Source organism: Triticum dicoccoides, chromosome 3B (genome assembly GCF_002162155.2).
Source record: "Triticum dicoccoides isolate Atlit2015 ecotype Zavitan chromosome 3B, WEW_v2.0, whole genome shotgun sequence".
In the NCBI taxonomy this organism is placed as follows: Eukaryota; Viridiplantae; Streptophyta; class Magnoliopsida; order Poales; family Poaceae; genus Triticum; species Triticum dicoccoides.
Genome location: NC_041385.1, coordinates 663059721 through 663067105, shown reverse-complemented (window position 1 = coordinate 663067105; position 7385 = coordinate 663059721).

Genomic DNA, 7385 nt, shown 5'->3' with positions numbered 1-7385 from the left:
GATCCTTCCCCATGGCCTCCGGTGATGATGGCCCCCTCCGGTAGGGTGCCAGAGAGGGCCTAGATTGATTTCTCGTGGATACAGAGGCTTGCGGCGGCGGAGCTTCCAGTCTAGGTTATTTTCTGGAGGTTTGGGCATTTATAGGAGAGGTTGGCATCGAGAACAAGTCAGGGGGCCCCACGTAGAGTCCACGAGGCACAAGGGCACGCCCAAGGGGGGTGGGCGCGCCCTACACCCTCATGGGGCCCACGGGACTCCCCTCTAGTAACTCTTTGTTCCATTATATTTTATATTTTACAGAAAAATTCTCCGTTGATTTTCAGCGCATTCCGAGAACTTCTATTTCTGCACAAAAACAACACCATGGTAGTTCTACTGAAAACAGCGTCAGTCCGGGTTAGTTCTAATCAAATCATACCAAAATCATATAAAACTCTTGTAAACATGACATGAATACTTCATAAATTATAGATACGTTGGAGACGTATCATAGACTTCTCATGAACAAGTGACAATTCATCACAACATCGAAGTGTAAAGCATAATCTCTATTGGAAACCAACAAACTTTGTTCTCAGTCAACTTTGCAACTACAATTCATCATCTTTTCAGGAAGGGTCACGTATCGGAGCCTTTAGGAAAGTCCACATACTCAACCATCACTTAGTATTCTATAATTGCTAACACTCACTGTGTACACATGAGCAAAACGTTTCAACCAGACACATAGGAAGATAGGGGCTTATAGTTTTGCCTCCCAACGCACTCACCTCAAGGGTGATGTCAACAATAATAAATCATGCTACCCATATTCAACTGGACATATGTGCCTAGATCTTTCCTCACCACATGATGCTTGCCAAAGGAGAAAAATAAAAGGGAATATAGAGAAAACTTTGACTCTTTCATGAAAGTAAATACATAAAAGTAAAAGATAGGCCCTTCGCAGAGGGAAGCAGAGGTTGCCATGCGCTTTTTGTTTGTATTCTCAACCCCTTAGTGCAAGAGAACGTCACATTATATTGCCCCTTGTGATGGCAACCTTTATTATGCAGTTTGTCGCTTTTATTCTTCACCATCACAAGTTCGTACAACGCTCAATTTTCCCTTACACTAAATGTTCTCGCTAGAAAGATAGCGGCAAGCACCACCTGTTGAAGGATCTATGAGAATATAACTTCTATGTGAATATGAACAAACATAAATCATTAAGTTGTCTTCCTTGTCCAACGCCAACAATTTTGGCATATAATATTTTGATGGATGCTCACAAGCATAAAAGATTTCCATGATAGTATATTTATATGTGAATCTTATCTTTCCTTATTAATTCTTTCATGAGTTGCATCATTGACCAATGCTATGTTTGTCAATCTACAATAAAATTTTCTACTTATACTTTTCCTTGTGTAATGTCATCACTTACCATAAGATTAGCATATGATCTTTTTCTTTTTATTTCCTTTCTTTTTATTGAAACAAGAAAATTAAAGAAGGAAAAACTCAAACTAAACTTTATTATATCTCACACACGATTACAATGATTGATCAGTAAGCAAACTCACAAAAAAGAAAGGATCAAACTAAACTTTTATTCATCTACTAGCAAAAGATAACCATTGATCAAAACTAAGAAAGTAAAGGCAAAATATAGTGGAGATTTATACGATACCGGGGCACCTCCCCCAAGCTTGGTGAAAGCCAACGGGAGTGCCCATACCCAATACTTAGTTTTCTTTTGGTGGTGATGAAGAAGATGGCGGTGATGAGGTAGAAGGTTTCTTGTCCTCAGGTTGAAGGAAATATGCCCTAGAGGTAATAATAAAGTTATTATTTATTTCCTTATATCATGATAAATGTTTATTATTCATGCTAGAATTGTATTAAGCGGAAACTTAGTACATGTGTGAATACATAGACAAAACATAGTGTCCCTAGTATGCCTCTACTAGACTAGCACGTTAATCAAAGATGGTTATGTTTCCTAATCATAGACATGTGTTGTCATTTGATGAACGGGATCACAACATTAGGAGAATGATGTGATGGACATGACCCATCCATTAGCTTAGCATTTTGATCGTTACAGTTTCATTGCTACTGCTTTATTCATGACTTATACAGTTCCTCAGACTATGACATTATGCAACTCCCGAATACCGGAGGAACACTTTGTGTGCTATCAAACGTCACAATGTAAATGGATGATTATAAAGATGCTCTACAAGTGTCTCTGAAGGTGTTTTTTTGGGTTGGCATAGATCGAGATTAGGATTTGTCACTCCGTGTTTCGGAGGGGTATCTCTGGGCCCTCTCAGTAATGCTCATCACTATAAGCCTTGCAAGCAATGTGACTAATGAATTACTTGCGAGATGAAGTATTATGGAATGAGTAAAGAGACTTGACGGTAACGAGATTGAACTAGGTATGATGATACCGACGGTCGAATCTCGGGAAAGTAACATACCGATGACAAAGGGAACAACGTATGTTGTTATGCGGTTTGACCGATAAAGATCTTCATAGAATATGTAGGAGCTAATATGAGCATCCAGGTTCCGCTATTGGTTATTAACCAGAGATGTGTCTTGGTCATGTCTACATAGTTCTCGAACTCGTAGTGTTGGGAATATAACTGGTGGGTATAAAACGCCCAGGAGGGGCCGGTTTACCCTCAGAGAGATTGCCAATATTGAAGCCCATGAAGTTATAGAAGACGGTGATTTATGAAGGAAACTTAACAAGGAGGCCCAAAGCCCAGAAGCGAGTTAGGGCCCATAGACATAAACCGCCATAGGCGTGTAACTTGTAATGTAAGGTAGGAAAGAATAGATACCAAGCCGGACACGTTTATGAACCGGCCTCGGGATTCTGTAGACCGACGGGCGTCAACCTATGTATATAAAGGGACGACCCGGCGGCAGTTTAGGAACAAGAAACAACAACTCGAGAGCCAGGTTACGCGTATTCGCTCCCTGGTTATCGAAACCCTAGCAATTCCATCACAACTGGATAGTAGGATTTTACCTTCACCGCAAGGGGCCGAACCAGTATAAACTCCCCGTGTCCTTTGTCTGGTTTAACCCCTTTAAGCTAATCTCGTTACGATGGCTCCAGGACTAAGTCCTCACACTAGGACATCTGACGTCACAATTCCACGACAGTTGCCGCCCACCGTGGGGCTATCGCACGATGGTTTCAAGTTCTTAGAGGGCAATTTAGAAGGACTCAAGGGATACGCAATGGGCCGGATGACCAAGAGTCGTCGCGGCATGCTCTACATCGACGACGCAGGCTGGGGCCCCGACGCCGGCTCAATCGAGTACGGGTACCAGGTCCCCTTTGGAGGAATTCATGTCTTCATTGGCAAGATCGGTGAACCGGGCCCTGAGCCGGACATCTGCGTTGACCTCATCAAGAGGGCTCAGTGTGCAAGCCCCGCCCGGGTTCAGCCCGCCATGAAGCGTGCGTTCGTAGGATTCATCAATGGTGTAGAACCTGAACCGGGATCCGATGGTGAGACGGTTATCTATTCAGATGGCGAATCATCCACCGGTGAGACCGAGTGACTGTAGCCAGATGGTCGGTTTGGGGGCTGTTCCGATGGCGACAGTATTCCGGACCCCCTTGAACCGCCAAACCGGGTTGCGATCTTCATGGCCGGTATGCAACCCACGCAACACTCCTCAGCTACGGTGGCAATGATTTCCGGATCGGTAGCTGGGGCAGGAGGCCCTGCGCACCCGCTGGCTCAAGTCCTGTTCGGTTTATTGGACGCCTTGAATACTTTGTTAACCATAGAGGTTAACCCGGATAATCGAGATCAGCATAATGCGGAGGTCACGAAGCTGCAGATTAGATAGCTCAGGCCAAGGAGGACATGGCTGCTGAGGAAACCAGGGTGGCTGAGGAGCGGGACGCTTTGGATGCTCAGGCACAGCGGATTCATGCAGAATCTTACCAGCTCATGCTGGATCAGAATGCTTCAAACGACGTGATGAGGAGGAGGCATCGGTCTCATCTACCGCCGGTTTATGAAGCAAGGAATATCTTTAACACGCCAGGAGCGGGAACCAGTAACCCGACAGCGGTAAACCGGGTTGAAGCACCTGCGACAGGAGCTCCGGATCATCCACGGATGACGGACCCGCCTCGACAGAGCCATGACCCACCTTAGTACGTGCCAACACCACCGGGTCATTTTTCTACCCCTTTGGATAACATGATCGCTGCGGCGTGATACGTCTCCAACGTATCTATAATTTACGAAGCATTCATGCTATTTTATTATCTGTTTTGAATGATTATGGGCTTTATTATACACTTTTATATTACTTTTGGGACTAACCTATTAACCGGAGGGCCCAACCCATATTGCTGTTTTATTGCGTGTTTCAGTATTTCAAAGAAAAGGAATATCAAACGGAGTCCAAACGGAATGAAACCTTCGGGAGCGTGATTTTTAGGAAGAATATGATCCGGGAGACTTGGAGTTCACATCAGAAGAGCATCGAGGAAGCCACAAGATAGGGGGTGCGCCCACCCCCCTGGGCGCGCCCTACCCTCTCGTGGGCCCCTCGAGGCTCCCCCGACCGACTTCTTTCGCCTATATAAGCCTACGTACCCTAAAAACATTGAATAAGAAGATAGATCGGGAGTTCCGCCGCCGCAAGCCTCTGTAGCCACCAAAAACCTCTCGGGACCCTGTTCCGGCACCCTGCCGGAGGGGGAACCCATCACTGGTGTCCATCTTCATCATCCCGTCGCTCTCCATGACGAGGAGGGAGTAGTTCACCCTCGGGGCTGAGGGTATGTACCAGTAGCTATGTGTTTGATCTCTCTCTCTCTCATGTTCTCTCTATGGCACGATCTTGATGTATCGCGAGCTTTGCTATTATAGTTGGATCTTATGATGTTTCTCCCCCTCTACTCTCTTGTGATGAATTGAGTTTTCCTCTTGAAGTTATCTTATCGGACCGAGTCTTTAATGATTTGAGAACACTTGATGTATGTCTTGCCGTGTTTATCTATGGTGACAATGGGATATCATGTGCCACTTGATGTATGTTTTGGTGACCAACTTCCGGGTTCCGCCCATGAACCTATGCATAGGGGTTGGCACACATTTTCGTCTTGACTCTCCGGTAGAAACTTTGGGGCACTCTTTGAAGTACTTTGTGTTGGTTGAATAGATGAATCTGAGATTGTGTGATGCATATCATATAATCATGCCCACGGATACTTGAGGTGAAAATGGAGTATCTAGGTGACATTAGGGTTTTGGTTGATTTGTGTCTTAAGGTGTTATTCTAGTATGAACTCTATGATAGATTGAACGGAAATAATAGCTTCATGTTATTTTACTACGGACTCTTGAATAGATAGAACAGAAAGGATAACTTTGAGGTGGTTTCCTACCCTACCATAATCCATTCGTTTGTTCCCCGATATTAGTGGCTTTGGCGTGACTCTTTGTTGCATGTTGAGGGATTGTTATATGATCTATCTATGTTATTATTGTTGAGAGAACTTGCACTAGTGAAAGTATGAACCCTAGGCCTTGTTTGCTATCATTGCAATACCGTTTACGCTCACTTTTATCATTACTTACCTTGCTGTTTTTATATTTTCAGATTACAAAAACCTATATCTACTATCCATATTGCACTTGTATCACCATCTCTTTGCCAAACTAGTGCACCTATACAATTTACCATTGTATTGGGTGTGTTGGGGACACAAGCGACTCTTTGTTATTTGGTTGCAGGGTTGCTTGAGAGAGACCATCTTCATCCTACGCCTCCCACAGATTGATAAACCTTAGGTCATCCACTTGAGGGAAATTTGCTACTGTCCTACAAACCCGTGCACTTGCATGCCCAACAACGTCTACAAGAAGAAGGTTGTGTAGTAGACATCAAGCTCTTTTCTGGCGCCGTTGCCGGGGAGGTGAGTGCTTGAAGGTATATCTTTAGATCTTGCAATCGAAACTTTTTGTTTCCTGTTTTATCACTAGTTTAGTTTATAAAAGAAAACTCAAAAAATGGAATTGAGTTTGCCTCTTACGCTTCATCTTTTTAATATCTGTCGTAAGTATGACGAAAAGGAAAATTGTGCTCAAGTGCTAGAAGAAGAAGTCTATAAAATGTTTGATACTAAATTTTTGAATGATTAGCATGATTGCAATTTTGTTAGTATGAATTCCTTGAATATCCATGATGCTAATGATATGCAAAGCCACAAGCTTGGGGAAGCTATGTTTGATGAAGATGATATTTTTTATCCCCCAAGCTTTGATGAAAATATTTATTATGATGAAAGCATGCCTCCTATTTATGAAGATTATATTGATGAAAGTGGGTTTGGAAGTGTGTCAACTTTATTTAGTGATGATTCCACTATTTCGGAAGAGGTTCCAATTGATTATGAGAACAAAGTTGCTGTCTATGATGATTATTGTGATGACTTGTATGCTATTAGGAATAACGATAACCATGAAACTTGTCAGCATGATTTTAGTTTTCAATTGGATTATGCCTCACATGATAATTATTTTGTTGAGTTTGCTCCCACTATTATTCATGAGAAGAAATTTGCTTATGTGGAGAGTAGAAATTTTTTTATGCGTGTAGATCATGAAAAGAATGATTTAGGTGCTGGTTATATTGTTGAATTCATTCATGATGCTACTGAAAATTATTATGAGGGAGGAACATATGCTTGTAGGAATTGCAATAATATCAAGTTTCCTCTCTATGTGCTTAAAGTTTTGAAGCTATGCTTGTTTTACCTTCCTATGCTAATTGATTATTGTTCCCATAAGTTGTTTGCTCACAAAATCCCTATGCATAGGAAGTGGGTTAGGCTTAAATGTGCTAGTCATATGCTTCATGATGCTCCCATTATTTTTCAATTCTTATCTTTTATGTGAGCATCATCTCATCATGCCTAGCTAGGGGCGTTAAACGATAGCGCTTGTTGGGAGGCAACCCAACTTTACTTTTGTTCCTTGCTTTTTGTTACTATTTAGTAATAAATAATTCATCTATCCTCTGGTTAGATGTGGTTTTATGTTTTAATTAGTGTTTGTGCCAAGTAGAACCTTTGGGAAGACTTGGGTGAAGTCTTTATGATCTTGCTGTAAAAAACAGAAACTTTTGCGCTCACGAGATTAGCTTCCATTTTTTACTGGAGAGTGCTTTTAGGTTGATTCTTTTTGCAGATGACTAATAGACAAATTACTCAGGTCCACCAATTTATTTCAGAATTGTTTGAGTTCCAGAAGTATACGTTTGATACATATTACCATAGAATGTTCTGTTTTTGACAGATTCTGTTTTCATTGTGTTGTTTGCTTATTTTGATGAATCTGTGAGTAGTATTG